This window comes from Chiloscyllium plagiosum, unplaced genomic scaffold, assembly GCF_037043375.1.
Source record: "Chiloscyllium plagiosum isolate Xiang-an unplaced genomic scaffold, Cpla_swu_hap1 HiC_scaffold_33, whole genome shotgun sequence".
NCBI lineage: Eukaryota > Metazoa > Chordata > Chondrichthyes > Orectolobiformes > Hemiscylliidae > Chiloscyllium > Chiloscyllium plagiosum.
This window is the reverse complement of record NW_028270171.1, coordinates 62,940,350-62,960,117: the sequence shown is the minus strand read 5'-3', so window position 1 is coordinate 62,960,117 and position 19,768 is coordinate 62,940,350. Positions and strand designations below refer to the sequence as shown.

Below are 19,768 nucleotides of genomic sequence, written 5' to 3'. Positions count from 1 at the left end.
CCCCTCCTTCTCTCTGTCCCCCCGCTCTCAGTCCGCCCCCTCTGTCCCCCTCTCTCTTCCCCCTCTCTCTGTCACCCCCTCCGTCCCCCTGTCCCCTCTCTAGTGTGCCCCGTCTCTCTGTTCCCCCCTCTCTCACTGTCACAACTCTCTCTGCCCCCCCTCTGTTCCCACACTCACTGTCCCCCCTCTCTCTGTACCACCTCTCTCTGTCCTCTCCCTCTCTCTGTCGCCCTCTCTCTATCCCCCCTCTTCCTCTGCCCCCTCTCTCTGTCCGCGCTCTCTGCCCCCCTCTTCCTCTGTCCCCCTCTCTCTCTGTCCTCCCTCTCTGTCCCCCTCTCTCTCTGTCTCCCTCTCTCTGTCCTCCTCTCTCTCTGTCACCCCTCTCTCTTACACCCTGCCACCCCTCTCTCTGACCCCCCTCCCTGTGTTCCCTCCTCTCTCAGTCCCCCTCTTTCTCTGTCCCCCTCACTTAGTCCCCCCTCTCTCTGTCCCCCCTCTCTCTGCCCCCCCTCTCTGTCCACCCTCTCTCTGCCCCACTCTCTCTGTCCCCCCTCTCTCTGCCCCCTCTCTGTCAACCCCTCTCCATGCCCCCGTCTCTCTGCTCCCCTCTCTCTGTTCCCCCCTTTCTATCCCCCTCTCTCTGTCCCCCGTCCACCTCCCTCTGTCACCACCTCTGTCCCCTCTCTCTGTCCCCATTCTCTGTCCCTTTCTCTCCGCCCCCTCTCTCTGTCCCCCTGTCTCTGTCCCCCTCTCTCTGTCCCCTCTCTCTGTCCAACCCTCTCTCTGTCCCCCTCTCTCTGACGCCCTCTCTCTGTCCCCCCCTCTCTCTTTATCCCTCTCTCTGTCCCCCTCTCTCTATCTCCCCCTCCCCGTTCCCCTCTCTCTGTCCCCCTCTCTGTCCCCCCATCTCTGTCCCCACCCTATCTGCCCACCGTCCGCCTCTCTCTGTCCCCCTCCCTCTGTTCCCTCTCTCTGTCCCCCTCTCTCTGTACCCCCCTCTCTGTACCCCCTCTCTCTGTCCCGCCTCTCTCTGTCCTCCTCTCTCAGTCCCCCCTCTCCCTGTCTCCCCTCTCTCTCTGTCCCCCTCTCTCTAACTCTCTCTCTCTGTCCCCATCTCTCTGTCCCCCCTCTCTCTGACCACTCTCTCTGTCCCCCTTTCTCACCGTCACCCCTCTTTCTGTCCCTACCCTGACTGTCACCTCACTCTGTCCCTCCCTCTCCCTCTGTCCCCATCTCTCTGTCCACCCCTCTCTCTCTGCACCCCTCTCTCTTTCCCCCCTCTCTCTTCCCCCTCTCTCTACCACCGTCACTCTCCCCTATCACTACACCCTCTCTCTCCACCCACTCTCTTGTCGCCCTCTCTCTCTGTCCTCCTCTCTCCTTGTCACCCTCTCTCTTCCCCTTCCACCCCTCTCTCTGATCCCCTCTCCCTCTGTTCCCTCCTCTCTCAGTCCCCCCTCTCTCTGTCACCCTCACTCCGTCCCCCTCTCTCTCTGTCCCCCTCTCTCTGTCCCCCTCTCTCTCTCTGTGCCCCCTCTCTCTGTCCCCCTCTCTCTGTCCCCCCTCTCTCTGTGCCCCTCTTCCTCTATTCCCTCTCTCTCTGTCCCTACTTCTCTCTGCCCCCCCTGCTCTCAGTCTTCACCCCCTACCCCCACACTCTGTCACCCCATCTCTCTTTCCCCCCCTCTCTGTTGTCCTCTCACTGTTCCCCTCTCACTGTACCCTTCACTGTTCCAACTCCCTCTGTCCCCCTCTCTCTGTCCCCTCTCTCTGTATCCTCCTCTCTCTGTCCCCTCTCTCTCTGTCCCCCCTCTCTCTGTCCCCCCTCTCTTTTCCCCCCTCTCTCTTCCCCCTCTCTCTACCACCGTCACTCTCCCCTATCACTACACCCTCTCTCTCCACCCACTCTCTTGTCCCCCTCTCTCTCTGTCCTCCTCTCTCCTTGTCACCCCCTCTCTTCCCCCTTCCACCCCTCTCTCTGACCCCCTCTCCCTCTGTTCCGTCCTCTCTCAATCCCCCTCTCTCTGTCACCCTCAATCCGTGCCCCTCTCTCTCTGTACCCCTCTCTCTGCCCCCCCTCTCTCTCTGTCCCCCTCTCTCTCTGTCCCTACTTCTCTCTGCCCCGCCGTTCTCAGTCTGCACCCCCTGCCCCTCACTCTGTCACCCCATCTCTCTTTCTCCCCCTCTCTGTTGTCATCTCTCTGTCCCCCTCTCTCTGTCCCCTTCTCTCTGTCCCCCTCTCTCTGTATCCTCCTCTCTCTGTTCCCGCTCTCTCTGTCCCCCTCTCTCTGTCCCCCTCTCTCTGTCCCCCCCTCTCTGTCCTCCTCTCTCTCTGTACCCCTCTCTCTGTCCCCCCTCTCTCTGTCTCCCCTCTCTCTGTCCCCCTCTCTCTGTCCCCCCTCTCTCTCTCCGTTCCCCCTCTCTGTCCCCTCTCTCCGTCCCACTCTCTTTGTCCCCCTCTCTCTCCATTCCCCTCTCTCTGCCCCCCCAGCCGTTCCCCTCTCTGTGTCCCCCTCTCTGTGCTCCCCCTCTCTATTCTCCTCTCTCTGTCCCCCATGTCTCACCGTTCCCCTCTCTGTCTGTCCCCTCTCTCTCTGCCCCCTCTCTCTGTCCCCCCGTCCCCACCTCTCTCTCCGTTCCCCTCTCTCTGTCCTCTCTCTGTTTGTCCCCCCCTCTCTGCCTCCCCCTCTCTCTGTCCCCCTCTCTCCCCGTCACCCCTCTCTCTGTCCCCCCTCTCCCTGTCCCCTTCTCTCTGTCCCCCTCTCTCTGTGCCCCCTCTTCCTCTGTCCCCCTCTCTCTGTCCCTACTTCTCTCTGTCCCCCTCTCTCTGTGCCCCCTCTTCCTCTGTCCCCCTCTCTCTGTCCCTACTTCTCTCTGCCTCCCCCGCTCTCAGTCTGCCCCCTCTGTACCACACTCTCTGCACCCCCTGCCCCTCTCACTCTGTCACACCATCTCTCTTTCTCCCCCTCTCTGTACCCCTCTCACTGTCCCCCTCTCACTGTCCCCCCTCACTGTTCCCCCTCTCTCTGTCCCCCTCTCTCTGTCCCCTCTCTCTCTGTCCCCCTCTCTCTGTCCCCCCTCTCTCTCCGTTCCCTCTCTCTGTCCCCCTCTCTCTGTCCCACTCTCTCTGTCCCCTCTCTCTCCATTCCCCTCTCTCTGTCCCTTCTCTCTAGCCGTCCCACTCTCTGTGTCCCCCTCTCTGTGCCCCCCTCTCCATTCTCCTCTCTCTGTCCCCCATCTCTCACCGTTCCCTTCTCTGAATGTCCCCTCTCTCTCTGCCCCCCTCTCTCTGTCCCCCAGTCCACATCTCTCTCTCCTTTCCCCCCTCTCTGTCCTATCTCTCTCTGTCCCCCCTGACTCTCTGTCCTCTCTCTCTCCTCTTCTCTCTGCACACCTCTCTCTGCCCCCTCTGCCGCCCTCTCTCTGTGACCCCCACTTTCTTTGCCCCCCCGTCTCTCCCGCTCTCTGTCCCCCTCTCTCGGTGCCCCTCTCTCTCTTCCCCTCCTTCTCTCTGACCCCCGCTCTCAGTCCGCCCACTCTGTCCCCTTCTCTCTTTCCCCCGCTCTCTGTACCCCCCTCCATCCCCCTGCCCCTCTTTACTGCGCCCCCGTCTCTCAGTCCCCCCTCTCTCACTGTCCCCACTCTCTTTGTCCCCCCTCTCTCTGTCCCTCCTTCTCCCTGTACCCCCTATGTTCCCCCTCTCACTGTACCACTTCTCTCTGTCCTCTCTCTCTCTCTGTCGCCCTCTTTCTATTTCCCTTCTTCCTCTGTCCCCCTTTCTCTGTCCGCACTCTCTGTCCCCCCTCTTCCTCTGTCACCCCTCTCTCTGTCCCCCTCTCTGTCCCCATCTCTCTATGTCCTCCTCTCTTTATGTCAATCCCTCTCTTCCCCCCTGCCACCCCTCTCTCTGACCCCCTCTCCCATTCCTCCCTCTCTCTGTCCCCTCTCTCTCTGTCGCCCCTCTCTCTGTCCCCCTCTCTCTCTGTCCCCCTCTCTCTGTGTCCCCTCTTCCTCTGCCCCCCTCTCTCTGTCCCTCCTACACTCTGCCCCCCGCTCTCAGTCTGCCCGCTCTGTACCACTCTGCCTGCACCCCCTGTCCCCCTCACTCTGTCACCCCATCTCTCTTTCTCCCCCTCTCTCTGCACCCCCTCTCTCTGTCCCGCCTCTCTTTACCCCCCTCTCCGCCCCCGTCTCTCCGTCCCCCCTCTCTCTGCCTCCCCTCTCTCTGTCCCCCCTCTCTGTCCCACCCTCTCCATCTCACCTGTCTCTCCGTTCCCCTCTCTCTGTCCCCCCCTCTTTCTATCCCCACTCTTTCTATCCACCCTCTCTCTGCAACCCCGGCCCCAACCCTCTGTCACCCCCTCTGTCCCCCTCTCTCTGTCCCTCTCTCACTGTCCCTCTCTCACTGTCCCCTTTCTCTCTCCCCCTCTCTGTCCCCCTCTCTCAATCCCCCCGTTCCCCCTCTCTGTCCCCCTCTCCGTCAGTCTCTCTTCGTCCTTCTCTCTCTGTCCCTCTCTCTCTCTGTCCCCCTCTCTCTGTCCCCCTCTCTCTGTCCAACCCTCTCTCTGTCCCTCTCTCTCTGCACCCCCTCTCTCTGTCCCGCCTCTCTTCCCCCTCTCTCCGTCCCCCCTGTCTCTCCGTTCCCCTCTCTCTGTCCCTCCACTCTCTGTTCCTCCTCTCTCCGTCCCTCCTCTCTGTCCCCCCCTCTCCGTCTCCCGTGTCTCTCCGTTCCCCTCTCTCTGTCCCCCCTCTTTCTATCCCCCTCTTTCAATTCCCCCTCTCTCTGTCTCCCCGTCCCCCACCCTCTGTCACCCACTCTGTCCCCCTCTGTCTCTCCCTCTATCTCTGTCCCTCTCTCACTGTCCCCCCCCTCTCTCTCCCCCCTCTCTGTCCCCCTCTCTCAATCCCCCCCGTTCCCCCCTCTCTGTCCCCCTCTCCGTCAGTCTCTCTTCGTCCCTCTCTCTCTGTCCCGTTCTCTCTGTCCCCCTCTCTCTCTCTGCCCCCCTCTCTCTGTCCCCTTCTCTCTGTCCAACCCTCTCTCTGTCCCCCTCTCTCTGTCCCCCTCTCTCTCCGTTCTCTTCTCTCTGTCCCCCTCTCTCTGTCCCCCTCTGTCTGTCTCCCCCCTTCCCGTTCAACTCTCTGTCCTCCCTCTCTCTTTCCCCCCATCTCTCCGTTCCCCTCTCTCTGTCCCCCGTGTCTGTCCCCCCTCTCTGCCCCCCATCTCTGTCCCCCCATCTTTGTCCCCACCCTCTCTGTCCCCGCTTCTGTCCCCACTCTCTCTGTCCCCCCTCTCGCTGTCCTCCTCTCCGTCCCGCACTCTCTGTCCTCCTCTCTCTGTCCAACCCTCTCTCTGACCCCTCTCTCTGTTCCCCCCCTTTCTTTCCACCCTCTCTCTCCATTCCCCTCTATCTGTCCCCTTCTCTCTGTCCCCCTCTCTCTCCGTTCGCCCCCTTCTGTCCCCCCTCTCTGTCCGTCCCCTCTGTCCTCCTTTCTCTTACCTCCTCTTTCTTTCCCCGGCGCTCTCTGCCCCCCTCTTTCTGTCCACCCACTCTCTGCGCCCCCATCTCTCTTTCCCCCTTCTCTCAATGTCCCCCCTCCCTCTGTCCCCTCTCTCTCTCTCTCTATCCAACCTCTTTCCCGCTCTCTCTGTCCCCTCCTCATTCTGTCCCCCCTGCTGTCCCCCTCTCTGTTCCCCTCCTTTCTGTCCCCATTCTCTCTGTCCCCCTCTCTCAGAACCACCTCTCTCTCTGACCCCTCTCTCTGTCCCGCTCTCTCTGTACCACTCTCTCTGCCCCCTCTAACCCTCCTCTTTCTCTGTCCCCCCGCTCTCAGTCCGCCCCCTATGTCCCCTTCTCTCTTTCGCCCTCTCACTTTCCCCCCTCTCTCTTTCCTCCACTCTCTTTCCCCCCTCTATCTGAGCCCCTCTCTCTGTCCCCATTCCCCCCTCTCTACTGCACCCTCTTCTCTCTGTCCCCCCTTCTCCCAGTCCCCACACTCTCTGTCCCCCTTCTCCCTGTCCCCACCCTCTCTGTCCTCTTCTCCCTGTCCCCACTCTCTCAGTTCCCCCTCTCTCTGTCCCCATCTCCGTCCCAACCCTCTCAGTCCACCCTCTCTCTCTGTTCTCCCTCTCCCTCTGTCCCCCTCTCTCTCTGTCCTCCCTCTCTCTCTGTCCCCCTCTCTCTGCCCCCCCTTCCTCTGTCCCCCTCTCTCTCTGTCCCCTCTCTCTCTGTCCCCCTCTCTCTGTCCCCCTCTCTCTGTCTCCCTCTTCCTCTGTCCCCCTCTCTCTCTGTCCCTCCTTCTCTCTGCCCCTCCGCTCTCAGTCTGCCCCCTCCATACCACTCATTCTGCTCCCCTCTGTCCCTGCAAACTCTGTCACCCCATCTCTTTTTCTCTCCCTCTCTGACACCCCCCTCTCTGTCCACCTCTCACTGTCCACCCTCTCTCTGTCCCCCTCTCTTTGTCCCCCCTCTTCCTCTGTCCCCCTCTCTCTCTGTCCCCTCTCTCTGTCCCCCCCCTCTTCCTCTGTCCCCCTCTCTCTCTCTGTCCCCTCTTTCTGACCCCCTCGCTCTGTCCCCCTCTCTCTCTGTCCCCTCTCTCTGTCACCTCTCTCTCTGTCCCTCTCTCTCTATCCCCCCTCGCCCCTCTGTCCCCTCTCTCTCTTTGTCCCTCCTTCTCTCTGCCCCTCCGCTCTCAGTCTGCCCCGTCTGTACCACTCTCTCTGCTCCCCTCTGTCCCCCTCACTCTGTCACCCCATCTCTCTTTCTCCCCCTCTCTGACACCCCTCTCACTGTCCTCCTCTCATTGTCCCCCCTCTCTCTGTTTCCCTCTCTCTGCCCCCACTCTCTGCCCACCTCTCTCTGTTCCCCCCTCTCTGTACACCCTCTCTCAGTCCCCCCTTTCTCTGTCCTCCCTCTGCCCTCTCTCTCTGACCCCTCTCTGTGCCCCACTCTCTGTCCCACTTCTCCCTGTCCCACTTCTCCCTGTCCCCTTCCCTCTCTCCCCCCGTCCCCCCTCTCTCTATCCCCCCTCTGCCCCCTCTCTCTGTCCCCCTCTATGTACCACCCTCTCTGTACTCCCCTCTCTGTCTCCCTTCTCCCTGTCCCCCTCTCCCTGTAACCCCTCCCTCTGCCCCCTCTCTCTCTCTATCCAACCTCTGTCCCCCCTCTTTCTGTCCCCCCTCTTTCTGTCCCCCGTTTCTGTCACCCTTCTCTCTGTCCCCACTCTCTCTGTCCCCCTTCTCTCTGTCCCTTCTCTCTGTACCCCTCTCTCTAACCCCCTGCCCCTCCTCTCTCTGTCCCCCTCTCTCTGTACCACACTCTCTGCCCCCTGCCCCTCCTCTCTCTCTGTCCCCCCGCTCTCAGTCTGCCCCCTCTGTCCCCCTCCCTCTTTCCCCCTCTCTCTTTCCCCTCTCTGTCCCTCCTCTATCTGACCCCCTCTCTCTGCCCCCCTTGTCCCTGTCCCCACTCTCTCTGTCCCACTTCTCCGTGTCCCCACCCTCCCTGTCCCCTTCTCCTGTCCCCACTCTCTCTGTACCCCTCTCTCTGTCCCCCATCTCCGTCCCTCCCCTCTCTGTCCAGCCTCTCTCTCTGTCCCCGCCACTCTGCCCCCTCCCTCTCTCCCCCTCTCTGTCCCCTCTCTCTCTGTCCCCCCTCTGCCCCTCTCTCTGTCCCCCTTCTCTCTGTCCCCCTCTCTCTGTCCCCCTTCTCTCTGTCCTCTCTCTCTCTGTCCCCTCTCTCTCTGTTCCCTTTCTCCATCTGTCGCCTCTCTGTCCACCTCTCTCTGTCCCCCTCTCTCTCTGTCCCCCTCTCTCTCTGTCCCCCTCTCCATCTCACCCCGTCTCTCTTTACCCCTCTCTCTGACCCCCCTCTCTGCCCCCCCCCCCCCCGTGCCGCCTTATTGGTCCCAGCCCTCTCTCTGTACCCGCTCTCTGTCCCCTCTCTCTCTGCCCCCCCTTGTCCCTGTCCCCACTCTCTGTCCAACTTATCCCTGTCCCCACCCTCTCTGTCCCCTTTCTCCTGTCCCCACTCTCTCTGTACCCCTCTCTCTGTCCCCCATCTCCGTCCCCCATCTCCGTCTGTCCTCTCTCTGTCCACTGTCTCTCTCTGTCCCCCTCCACTCTGCCCCCCTCTCTCTGTCCCCCCCTCTCTGCCCCTCTCTCTCTGTCCCCTCTCTCCCCCTCTCTCTGTCCCCTCTCTCTCTATCCCCCCTCTGCCCCCTCTCTCTGTCCCCCCTCTCTCTGTCCCCCCTCCCTCTGTCTCCCTTCTCTCTGTCCCCTCTCTCTCTGTCCCCCTCCTCCATCTGTCGCTTCTCTCTGTCCCCCTCTCTCTGTCCCCCTCTCTCTGTCCCTCCAGGTCTCTGTCCCCCTCTCTCTGTCCCCCTCTCTCTCTGTCCCCCCATCTCTCTGTCCCCCTCTCCATCTGTCCCCGTCTCTCTTTACCCCTCTCTCTGACCCCCTCTCTTCCCCCCCCTCTCTCTGTCTCGCCTTCTCGGTCCCAGCCCTCTCTCTGTATCCCCTCTCTCTGTCCCCTCACTCTCTCTGTCCCCTCACTTGCTCTGGCCCCTCTCTCTCTCTCTCTCTCTCTACCCCTCTCTCTCTATCCCTCTCTCTCTGACCCCCCTGTCCCTATGTCGCCTCTCTGTCCCGCATTATTGGTCCCAGCCTTCTCTCTGTACCCCCTCTCTGTGACCCCCTCTCTCTCTCTGTCCCCTCTCTCTCTGTCCCCTCTCTCTCTGTCCCCCTCTCTCTGTCCCCTCTCTCTCTGTCCCCCTCTCTCTGTCCCCCTCTCTCTGTCCCCTCTCTCTCTGTCCCCTCTCTCTCTGTCCCCCTCTCTCACTGTCCCCACTCTCTCTGCCCCCCTCTGTCTATCCCCCCACTCTGCCCCCCCCCCTCTCTGTCCCGCTTTCTTGGTCCCAGCCCTCTCTATTTACCCCCTCTCTCTGTCTTCTCACTCTCTCTGTCCCCCCTCTCTCTATCCCTCTCTCTGTGTCCCCCTCTCTGTCGCCCGTCTCTCTGTCCCCCACTCTCTGTCCCCCACTCTCTGACCTCTCTCTCATTATGTCCTCCCCTATTTCTCTCTCTCTCCCTCACATTATGTCTCCCTTGCCCCCCCCTCTCTCTCTTTCTCCCTGCTCCTTCACTTTCTCTCCACCTTCTCTCACTCTCGATCCACCTACCTCGGTCTCTCTTTCTCCTCACCTCCCTCTGTTTCTCTCTGACTAAATCTTTCTCCCTCCTTCCCCTCCCTCCCTCTCTGACGCAGTCTGTCTCCCTGATGCGTCCCTCTCCCTCTGATCCAGAAACTGGGAAGGCGGGTAGTGAGTGGTGCTGTGGCTGCATGTGGTTGGAGGGGTGGTTGTGAGATGATAGAGAGATGTGGGAGGTGAGAACAGGGGGAAAAATTGAGTAGAGTCGGAATTGCGGGAGGCAGACAGATGGCAGGAGAGAGAGTGCAGGGGAGGGGGAGAAGAAAGAGTGGAGGCAGGTGGAGAGAGTGGGGGAGAGGAAATGGGGAGGCCAGGTTGGAGTAGGAGGGGTGCAGACGGAGTTAAACCCAGCTCCTGAGCTCAGGGCGCGGTGCCCTCCCCTTCCCTGAGGACCAGGACTTGAGGCTGAGTCTGTCTCTCTCCAGCTCAGCTTCTCCAACACAAAGACACACAACAACATCGGTCACTCTGCTGCTCGGCACGCTTTAATCAACATTTTTATTGGTTACAAATGGAAGTGATGGATACAGTCAGTGGGATGGTGCCTTTTCTCACCGGCCCCTGAGTTGTGAGAAACATTGAAATGTTTCCCTGTAACCCCCCCGTGGGAGAAGGATGGCCAAACCAGCGCTACCCTCAGTCTGTTACCATAGCGACAGGCTGCTCCATCGCTGAAACACTGGACTGAAATGAGAAAATCCCGGATGGATTGATTAATGCGGGAATTTGATGGATGGATGGATTTGGGTGAAGGGATATTTCAGCTGCTGCCTGAACTTAGTCTGGGTCACGGCATAAATCGCGGTGTTTGTGCAGCAACTGAGGAGCTGCAGCATGAAGCCCAATTCCTGCACAAACAAATCTAGACACACAGAGTAATACCCAAAATCATACATCCGGGCCCACATAGAATACAGCATTAACATTGACCATAACAGGATGAAATTGGCCGAGATCACAAACAGTAAAATGATGGATTTTTTTCGGTTTCTCATTTCAGTGTCAGACTGAGCGTCCCCATTGGTGTGAGCGCGGAGTCTCCTGTGGGCTCTGCTGGTCACTACAATGTGTCTGACGGTGAGAACATTGAGCAGCAGAACCAGGAGAAATGGGACACACGGGGTTAGAATGTGGTGGAGGGACTCGATTGTGACCCAGACACTGGAGACTCGAACAGCGACTGTTACATCACAAAACCAGGGGTTGTTCCCCAGCCAATACCGAGCCGAGAGAATAAAATACCAGGAAATGTTCTTTAAACAGCTCAGCACAGTCACTGCTCCCAGAACCACAGCCGCCGTCTTCTCACTGCAATATTTACTTTTCAGCTTCTGGCAACAAATGGCCACAAACCGATCAAAGGTGAAAGTGACGGTGAACCAGACAGAGCAGTCAGTGGCTGCATAAAGCAGGACGGCGTGGATATTACACACGGGACGGAGTCCATCAGGAAATAAAACTGTTCACGATAAACAATGGGAATGTGTCTCAGGATCAGGTCGAGGATAATGACCAGGAGATCCGCCGCTGCCATGGCCCCCAGGTAACGTCTGACACATGGAGACAACCCACAATCTTTATAAAGCAGGACGTAGATGGTCACTACGTTAACTGTGAGGAAGGAAAACAAACCCATTATCCATCAGCCGAGAGGCAAAGGGACCCGTTTGATCGGGGACCCAGTGAGATTTTCAAATGTGTCCCTGTATTCAGGGATTTATTAAAATAATTAGAGCTTGAATAACAAATGGGAAGGTCGGAATTACTGACAAAAATGTGACATAAACCACAAGAAGCCCTCCCTCCCCAAACACACAGAGACACATCCATAAGGACAGATGGTTTCTAGAACATTCCCACACACTCGATCACTCGAGCAGGCACAGGTCACTCCTTCCCAGTTCCTCATACGGAGGGTGGAAACGTCGCTGTCCTGAAGGATTCTGTCCCAGTTTCCTGAAGACAAACGGAGTTTGGGAATTCCTGTATTTTGGTCGAAATTGTGGTCGATCCTGTGTCGTGGAGAAATGTAAACTCAGGGAAAACGTATTCACCCCTTTAACTGCCTGAGGGGCCTTCGGAGCAGTGTCTCCTTCTCCCTGGAACGGGATCTCTTCCCTCGGGATCTTATCGTTTGTTCAATTCAATGACGTCCGGCCGTTCACAAACAATGTCAGGGACAGAACATTCCGGGGAATGTCAGTTATAGAATGTCAGGGACAGAACGTTCCAGGGAATGTCAGTTATAGAATGTCAGGGACAGAACGTTCCGGGGAATGTCAGTTATAGAATGTCGGGGACAGAACGTTCCGGGGAATGACTGTCAGTTATAGAATGTCAGGGACAGAACGTTCCAGGGAATGTCAGTTATAGAATGTCGGGGACAGAACGTTCCGGGGAATGTCAGTTATAGAATGTCAGGGACAGAACGTTCCGGGGAATGACTGTCAGTTATAGAATGTCGGGGACAGAACGTTTCGGGAGATGACAGTTATAGAATGTTGGGGACAGAACGTTCCGGGGAACCCCTTGACCTGTCCATCACCTTTCCCCCCTACCCACCCCACCAACATGATGTACTGTGCCTGGGCACACTGTTACATTAATGGGGTGAGAGACGGAGGATCCAATCACAGGAATGGGAACTAAAGGCATTGCCAGATCAGCTGAAATGGTTCGATGTACCACATTCTCAATCCACCTCCCAGAACCAGCCAGACACCATCAATCCAGAGGAGATATCTGTTCACCGTGGAACACTGTGCAGACCAGGCCAGTGTCCTACTCAGTACAACCCAGCAATCTGTCCAGATTCATCCATTGCACTGGTCAATACAATGCAGCAATCTGTCCAGAGTGGAACACTGCGCAGATCAGATCAGGGCATTGATCTATAAACCCAGACCATATATCTGAAAATGTGTTGCTGGAAAAGCGCAGCAGGTCAGGCAGCATCCAGTGAACAGGAGAATCGACGTTTCGGGCATAAGCCCTTCTTCAGGAGAGACCATATATCTGTCCAGCACCGAGAGCTGTGCAGACCACAGCAGTGTTTATCTATAAAACTCAACCAGATAGTCTGACCATCACAGCGACCTGCACAGTGATCACCCATGAATTAATCTAAAAGCCAGGAGCAGTTACCCTCTCAGCATGTAGGACTGCGTACACCACCCCACTGCATAGATCTGTAACCAGGAGCAGTTACCCTCCCAGCGTGTAAAGCTGTGTACATCGCCCCAGTGCATTGCTCAGTAACATTGTGATAAATCACTGCCCAGCGTGGGGAAACTTGCAGCCGATACTGGAAGTGACGGGATGGGTAGCTCCCATCCATTTCCAGCTCCATCTCTCCATCGTGCCCTGACAAGGGGGTGCTATGGGTGTGAACATCACTGCCAGAGAGAGATGGCGGGCGAATCACTTTAAATATCACCACATGCGATGCCTTTGGGGTATAGACAGAGAGGGGAAGACTGAGACAAAGTGTCATGGAGGTTGTGTTCCTAGTTTTCAGAATGCTGAAGTGAAGACACTTCGATAACATCCTGTAACATGAGCCTGTCTTCCCAGTAAAGATGGGAAAAAGGGATACTGGTGTGACGTCAGCTTAGCATATGTTCTGCATCTTTGTAACTGGAATTAGTTTCAACCGAATCTATGACTCATTGGGCAGATTCTAACAACAATTTCTCTTTGTTTGATTTTCCTTGAGTGTGACAGAGGGATAGTCCACACGAGGCTGAGCTAGTTTCCTGGTGCTATCGTATCGGACTCACCTCATTAACTGCCCAGCCCACCCCATGGTGTCCCTCTCATTCAATACCAGCCCAATTCTCCCACCCATTATGGCTGCAGTAACTCACCATCGCCCGGATGCCCCTGGATATTCTCTGATCCCTGGCATTGGTGCCATCTTTAAAAGGCCAATGGGCACATGTTTGACCTTTCTCCGTTTGGAGTTGCCCTGCACAGTTTACTCCGAGCATGGCAGGTATTGGGCAATTACACCACGTTTGTCGACAGGGGCACGGAGTTCCTGGTGGAGGGCCTAGTACAGAGGGGGCCATTCTCTTCCTAGAGTGGGGGGCACACCACCAGACCCACCGAGCATGGTCTGAGCTCCCCACCCAGCTCAGTGCACTATCTGCGGTCTGAGGAAATGTCCAGCAATGCAGGACAAGCATCAATAACCTTCTCTGCTCTATCAGGATAAGGGTCACCGTATTCTCTCTGCTCCCTCACACTCACTTTATACCTGTTATGCCACCAACCCTCGAACTAGGTTCCTGCTCCACCACTCTCACTGCTGCTTGCAGCACCTTCTCTCTCTCTATGTCTCCATCCACTTTACCCCCTGCATAGATACAACACTGTGGACTGACTCCCTCCGGACACCCCACCATACCTCCCCCAACCCCCACCTACACCAGCACTAACAGCAGGGCCTCCCACTCCCTCCCTCCCTTCCTCCATTCCAAGAGAAACAACCGGGAATAGCACAGGAAGGGCCAAGCTGGATGGTGGAGTGCCCGATATCCATTCCCTCACTCCCCTCCCCCAGCCATGTGGGGAGGACCCTGGTAGGAGCCGGAGAGGACCAGGACGTCTCGTGTGCAGATTCTGAAACATCCACGTCCCACCGACCGAGTAAGGAGCAATGTTCAGTGAAGGGCAATTCTCACTTTAAACTCACTGGCAGCTCCGTTTTCCCCCGGCACAACTTAGAAGCCGTGGCCCTGATGACATCTCCCTTTTGTGTCGAGCTGATACAAATGGAATCCCCACGGTCTCGGTGGGCAGGAGGGTGGGCTCACTACACATCGTCACCACCACTTCCCAGGAAGGGAGCATGGAGACTCCCTCCTACACCACTCCCTGTAAACAGCTCAGATACTGAAACTAATCTGTGACAGTTACTGCTCTCCCCACTTGTCCTGACATCTTCAACAATCTGTGCTCATATATACCCAGGACTGTCTGTTCCTGCAGCCCCTTTATAATGGCACAGCCTGTTTTAAACTGTCTTTCGTTGTCTTTCCTACCAAAGTGTATCATCTCACACTGCTCTGCACTGATCCCCATCTGCCTTACACCTGAACACTACACCAACGTGTCACTGTCCTGTTAGAGTTCCACACTGTCCTCCATAGACTTCAGAGTTCTTCCAGGTTCGGTGCCATCTACAAACACTGAGATTGTTATAGCGTCACAGTCCCCACGAAACAACTGAAATCCTGCCCCATACTCACGAGTGTGAGCAAGTGAAATACTGCTATCGTCCCACGGGCAGAGTCGAATAATGACATGCTGTCAATGGAGCTACAAAAGTCCTGACCCATACGAGACAGGGTAGATGAAATATTGACAATCCACAGAACAAGAGAAATCCAGATCGGTCCCACTTATCGATATTCATCAGGGTACAATGGGATGAAGTTGAAAGTGTGTCCTGTACCTTTAAGCAAGCGTGAATGCTGTTCTGAACTGAGAGCTTACAAGCACCTGAGATATGAGAGGATGGCAGACCCAGACACAGTATATTGCGATAGAGCTGGAGTCGGGTAATAAGCAGTTAAGAGAAAGGGGGTCTCAGAGTTGTGAACAGTTGATGTAAAATGTTCAATTTCAGAGTGAAAAAATAAATTGATGCTTTTATTTAAACAGTGGAATTTGGTAGATCTGTCACTCATATTTTAACAGCTTACAAGGCAAACTGAGCATTTCTTTATGTGTAGTTTAAGTTACCAGATGAGCTTCACGCCATGTCCTCACCATTCCCGTGTGTGTATCTGTGTGTCTCTGTGTGGGACAGGTCTGGCTGTCTCTGTGGTGTTACAATGCCACCCTCTGCTGGCCTCCACACGCTACTGCACAGGTATTGGCAGAGGGTGAAAACCAACAGAGATACATTCAGAGAGGGGGAGGGAGGCGGCAGCTGCTCACAGCACCATCCAAACTGATGTCTTAGAAATGGACTGTTCTAAATGTCCTTTAAACATTATAACTGTCCCTGCTTTCGCCACTTCCTCTGGAAGTTCATTCCACACACAAGCCAGATTCTGTCTAAAATAATTACCTCTCATGACTTTTGGAAATCTTTTTCCTCGCACCTTAAAATATCCCTCAGTTTTGAATTCCCAACTCTAGGGAAATGACATCAGCCCTTCAACTTATCTGTACCCCTCATTATTTTGTAAACCCCTGTAAAATTACTCCTTAATCTCATCCTCTCCAGTGAAAAACGTCCCAGCCTACCCAATCTCTCCTTGTAGCTCAATCTCTCCTTTCCCAGCAACATCCAGGTTAAGCACTACTGAACCCTCTCCAGCTTAATAATATCAAGGTCAATAATATCCAAGTGAATCGCGAAGGTATTTTCTAAGGGTGCGGGAGCACAATACTAGAGGACATAGGCTTAAGGTGAGAGGGGAGCATTTAAAAGTGACCTAAGGGGCAGCTTCTTCACCCAGAGAATGGTGTGCCGATGGAATTATTGGGCAGGATGACCAGTCTAGACACAGTATTCCACAAGGGGCCTTACCAATGTCCAATACAACCTCAACATAATGCCCCAATTCCAATACTCAAAGGTCTGACCTATGAAGCCAAGTGTGTTAAGCACCTTCTTAACCACACTATCTATATGAGATTCAAACTTTAAAGAATTAAACCTGACGGCCTAGGTCTCTGTATTACAACACTGCCAAAGATCCTACTTTTAATTTATAGGTCCTACTCTTCTTTGATTTACCAAATCCCATACCTCACATTAATCCAAACCATACTCCATCAGCCAGCCCTCAGCCCAATGTGTGATATTACTGCCACCTCACCCTCCCCCTTCAATTTTAAAATACCCATCCCTCTCCAGGAGGCCTGCACACTCCGGCCTTGATTTTCACAAAGACCCTGAGCTTGATTTGCCTGGTGTGATTAGGGGGAGGAGGGACAGATTGCAGACACAGTAGGTGGGAAGCAGAGGCTGGACAGTCATCACCGGCCTGATATCATTTCATGGTTTTAGGAAGAGGGCAGTCGCACGTTAGAGGTGGGTAATACTGATCGGTATTGTGGGACCAGAAATTAAGCTCTTCATTGATCTCTGGTATTCAGTAATAAATATCCATTTGAGACCCTTCATTGGGCAGATTGTGTCTGCAGGATTTCTTTCCCTAATATTGCAGACTACAGATAATAGCGATTAAAGTAGTTCACAGTTAATTTCGATGGCACAGCACGTACACTCAATATCCTTCAGTTGAGACAAATATCTTGCATTTGTTTAACAATACTAAGTGTTTTGTGTAGTTCAGTAATGGTAACCTGATTATAATAAATCCACACCGAGCTGAAAGCGGGCACTCAAATATGACCCAAAATCTGGGTATGGTAGTGTAGTGGGTAGTGTCCCTGCCTCTGAACCAGAACTCTGGATTTGATACCAATTCCTGACCTTGTGTGGTAGTGTTCCTAGCTCTGGACTAGAAGGACTGGATTCAAGTCCTGCCTGTTGCAGAGGTATGTCACAGCATGTCAGAACAGTCTGATGAACAAACACATAGGAGAATAATGTTACAGCTTTGTGGGTATTGCTGAGTGATGCCAGTGCCCCTACTTCCGGGCACAAAGGTCTAGGTATAAATCCCAGAGAAGTGTCTCAGGATATATCTGAACAAACTGATTAAAATGCATTTAGAATTGTGACTTGATGGAGAAGGAAGGGGTATCAGTATTGAATTTCAGAATTTAGGCGCAGGATGACTGAAACTGCAGCTATTTGTGCTGATTGGAGTCACATTTCGCAGCAGTAGCGGTTTATAAAATCAGAATGGTCATGGATAGAGTGAGTAGTCAGGGTTTTCCCCCGATTGGGGGTGTCCAAAACTAGAGGGCATTGGTGGAAAGTGAGACAGGAAAGGTTATGAAGAGGCCTAAAGGGCACCATTTCACACAGAGGGTGGTGTGTGTATGGAATGAGCTGCCAGAGGAAGTGCTGGAGGCTGGTACAAATACAGCATGTAAAAGGCACCTGGATGCTGACAGACTTGCCGAGCCTTTACAGCAATTTCTCTGTTTCTTTAAAAACTGCATTCATTTTAACACAGGTATTCTGAATAAATTAAACATTTTATTTTTAATGGCGCAGGGCCATGTAAACATAGTTCTGCTCAGGGTATGGCTTTGTGCATGACGGCAGCAATGTTGCACCTACACGGAACAGGGAATGTGATGGAGACATAGTTTGGACAATGTACAAGGAGACCTCACATGGTCCAGTTTGGAGAGGATGACAAAACTGTATGATTCAGCTCAGAGAGAGAGAAAATGTAATCTGCCTGAGAAGGAATGGCCTATTGCAGTCTCTCTCCTTCATTGTTCCTCATCACAGCAATGCGTGCAAGCTAAAAATAAAGCTCAACAGTCATTGTGACCATTCTTATTTTTATAGAATCCCTGCAGGCCCTTCGGCCCAACAAGTCCACACCAACCTTCCCAACCCTTTCCCCTACATTTACCCCTGACTAATGCACCTAACCTAGAAATCCCTGACTACAGACAATTTCGCATGACCAATCCTACACAGTTTGAGCTGTGGTAGGAATATGGAACACCCATTAGAAGCTCACACAGATACAGGGAGAATGTGCAAACTCCACACAGACAATCACCCAAGGCTGGAATCGACCCCAAGTCCCTGGTGCTGTGAGGCAGCAGTGCTAACCACCGTGCCACCCTTTGGATGATCCCTGACCAGAATTCATTAGAATCTACTCACCGCCTAAAGCAAAGGGAATTAAGCCAAATCCAACTCTCTCAGGATGAAATCCCATTGTCAGCAGCTTGTGTGTGGGTAGAATATTTTCAGAAGCAGAATAAAATTTTGGACAATCTGAATTTTTACTTTTGTCATGAGTTACACTAATATTTGGACAAAGGTCTTTCAAATTAAAATTGCAGAGATTTGGTTAACCGGTTTGTGTGTGTGTCTGTGTGTGTGTGTCTGTGTGTGTATGTGCGTGTGTGTGTGTGTGTCTGTGTCTGTGTGTGTGTCTGTGTGTGTGTCTGTGTGTGTGTGTGTGTGTGTCTGTGTGTGTGTGTGTGTCTTTGTGTGTATGTGTGTGTTTTAATCATGGAACTATCGATTATATATTTGCAATACCCGATCACTTTTCCATTCATCTTTCCATCATAGTTTGAGTAACATTGCTGTGGATCATAAATGTGTTAAAGAAACTAGCCTGACTTGTTCCTAAATCTGTCCCTGACCCAGTCTCAGACCGATATCATCGGTCATATCACCGACCTGGTTACATTTAACATTTGTTGTGAGCAGTGGAGCAGTGGGACTAGAAAAGGAAACAGAGACCCAAAACGCCAGGGAACTATAGACCAATTCGCCTGATGTCAGTGGTGGGTAAGTTGTTGGAGGGGATTCTGAGGGCCAGGATTGACATACATTTGGGAAGGCAAGGGCTGATCAGGGTAGTCAACCTGTCTTTCTGCATGGGAAATCATGTCTCATTATTTTGGTTGAGTTTTATAAAGAGGTGACAAAGAAGATTGATGAAGGCAGTTTGGTAAATATTGTCTATGTGTACCTCAGCAAGGTGTTCATAACATTCCGATTGGTAGACAGATGAGTAAGGTTCGGTCATTTGGGATACAGGGGAAGCGAGTCATAATTGGCTTGAAGGAAGAGGGTAATTTTCTGATTGGAAGCCTGTGAGCAGCAGTGTGCTGTAAGAATCAGGACTGAGTTCACTGAATTTCATCATTTATATCAAGGATTTGGATGCAAACATTGGCGCCATAGTTAGTAAGTTTTCAGATTACATCAGAAAGGTGGTGTAGTAAATTATCTCAGAGTACAACGAGACCACAATTAAATGGTACAAAGGGGCAAGGAGTGAGAGATGAAATGTAATTTAAATAAATGCGAGGTTTTTTATTTTGGGAAGGCAAATCAGGGCAGAAATTATACACTTGATGGTAGGGTCCTGGGGAGTGTTGTGGAACAAAGGGACATAGGGCTGCAGGTACTTTGTTCCTTGAAAGTGGAGTCGTAGGTAGACAGTGGTGCAGTACACATTTGCCTTCATCAGTAAGAGCATTGAATATAGGAGTTGTGGGGGCATGTTGCATCTGTGGTAGGAAACTGGAGGAGCACCCATTAGAAGCTCACACAGACACGGGGAGAATGTGCAAACTCCACACTGACAGTCACCCAAGGCTGGAATCGAACCCGAGTCTCTGGTGCTGTGAGGCAGCAGTGCTAACCACCGTGCTACCTTTTGGATGATTCCCGAAACAGAATTCACAGGAATCTCCTCACTGGCTAAAGCAAAGGGAATTCAGCCAAATCCAACTCTCCCAGGATGTTGGTGAGGCCACTTTAAGAATATTGCGTGCAACTGGTTGTCTGCAGAAAAGATTTATGTGGATGTTCCAGGACTGGAGGTGTGAGCATCGGGGAAAGGTTGATTAGGTTGGGATCGTTCCCCCAGGAGTGTCAGAGGTTGAGTGGTGACATCAGATGTATGGATATTCTGAATAGCCACGT

At 53.9% G+C, this 19,768-nt stretch overlaps 1 long non-coding RNA gene across 1 annotated transcript in view; it reads left to right on the top strand.

Annotated features, from left to right (window-relative positions):
* LOC148141510 (uncharacterized) overlaps window positions 1–10,555 on the top strand; it is a 62,017-nt gene extending 51,462 nt beyond the window's left edge. Inside the window, exon 3 of the long non-coding RNA XR_015752542.1 lies at window positions 10,205–10,555. This is a non-coding gene — a long non-coding RNA (uncharacterized LOC148141510). The remainder of the gene's footprint in view (window positions 1–10,204) is intronic.
* The last annotated feature ends 9,213 nt before the right edge of the window (window positions 10,556–19,768 follow it).